The sequence below is a fragment of the Mus caroli genome, unplaced genomic scaffold (genome assembly GCF_978045245.1).
Source record: "Mus caroli unplaced genomic scaffold, Mus_caroli_1 scaffold_13, whole genome shotgun sequence".
Taxonomy (NCBI): domain Eukaryota; kingdom Metazoa; phylum Chordata; class Mammalia; order Rodentia; family Muridae; genus Mus; species Mus caroli.
In genome coordinates, this window is record NW_028227268.1 from 96,295,987 (window position 1) to 96,298,077 (window position 2,091).

Consider the following 2,091-nt stretch of genomic DNA (forward strand, 5'->3'; position numbering starts at 1 on the left):
CTCCATGTCCATCCATTTGCCTAGGAATTTCATAAATTCATTCTTTTTAATAGCTGAGTAGTACTCCATCATGTAAATGTAACACATTTTTTTGTATCCATTCCTCTGTTAAGGGGCATCTGGGTCCTTTGCAGCTTCTGTCTATTATAAATAAGGCAGCTATGAACATAGATGAGCATGTGTCCTTCTTACTGGTTGGAACATTTTTTGGACTTATGTCCAGGAGAGGTATTGCAGGATCCTCTGATAGTACTATGTCCAATTTTCTGAGAAACCACCACACTGATTTCCAGAGTGGTTGTACAAGCTTGCAGTTCCACCAATTATGAAGGAGTGTTCCTCTTTTTCCACATCCTCGCCAGCATCTGCTGTCACCTGAATTTTTTATCTTAGCCATTCCAGCTGGTGTGTGGTGGAATATCAGGGTTGTTTTGATTTGCATTTCCCTGATGATTAAGGATGCTGAACATTTTTTTTTTTCAGGTGCTTCTCAGCCATTTGGTATTCCTCAGGTGAGAATTCTTTGTTTAGCTCTGAGCTCAATAATTAAATGGGGTTATTTGATTTTCTGGAGTCCACCTTCTTGAGTTCTTTATATATATTAGATATTAGTCCCCTATCTGATTTAGGATAGGTAAAGATCCTTTCCCAATCTGTAGGTGGCCTTTTTGTCTTATTGACAGAGTCTTTTGCCTTACAGAAGCTTTGAAATTTTATGAGGTCCTATTTGTTGATTCTCAATCTTACAGCACAAGTCATTACTGTTCTGTTCAGGAATTTTTCCCCTGTGCCCATATCTTCGAGGCTTTTCCCCACTTTCTCCTCTATAAGTTTCAGTGTCTCTGGTTTTATGTGGAGGTCCTTGATCTACTTAGATTTGACCTTAGTACAAGGAGATAGAAATGGATCAATTCGCATTCTTCTACATGATAACTGCCAGTTGTGCCAGCACCATTTGTTGAAAATGATGTCTTTTTTCTACTGGGTGGTTTTAGCTCCCTTGTCAAAGATCAAGTGACCATAGGTGTGTGGGTTCATTTCTGGATCTTCAATTCTATTCCATTGGTCTACTTGTCTGTCGCTATAACAGTAGCATGCAGTTTTTATCACAATTACTCTGTAGTACAGTGTTAGGTCAGGCCTGGTGATTCCACCAGAGGTTCTTTTATTCTTGAGAAGAGTTTTTGCTATCCTAGGTTTTTCCAGATGAATTTGCAGATTGCCCTTTCTAATTCATTGAAGAATTGAGTTGGAATTTGATTTGGGATTGCATTGAATCTGTAGATTGATTTGGCAAGATAACCATTTTTACTATATTGATCCTGCCAATCCATGAGCATGGGCGATCTTTCCATCTTCTGAGATCTTCTATAATTTCTTTCTTCAGAGACTTGAAGTTCTTATTATACAGATCTTTCACTTCCTTGGTTAGAGTCACGCCAAGGTATTTTATATTAATTGTGACTATTGAGAAGGGTGTTGTTTCCCTAATTTCTTCCTCAGCCTGTTTATCCTGTTAGACTTGTTTGAGTTAATTTTATATCCAGCTACTTCATTGAAGCTGTTTATCAATTGGAAGACTATTAATGACTGCTTCTATTTCTTCAGAGGATATAGGACTGTTTAGGTCATTAATCTGATCCTGATTTAACTTTGGTACCTGGTATCTGTCAAGACATTTGTCCATTTCATTCAGGTTTTCCAGTATGGTTGAGTATAGCCTTTTGTAGAAGGATCTGATAGTGTTTTGAATTTCCGCAGGTTCTGTTGTAAGTTAAAAGACACTGTCAATAAGACAAAAGGCCACCAACAGATTGGGAAAGGATCTTTATCAATCCTAAATCAGATAGGGGACTAATATCTAATATATATAAAGTACTCAATAAGATGGGCTCCAGAAAATCAAAAAACCCTATTAAAACTGGGGTACAAAGCTAAATAAAGAATTTTTAACTGAGGAATACTGAATGGCTGTGAAGCATCTGAAAAAATATTCACCATCCTTAATTATCAGGGAAATGCAAATCAAAACAACCCTGAGATTAAACCTCACACCAGTTAGAATGGCTAAGATCAAAAATTCAGGAGACA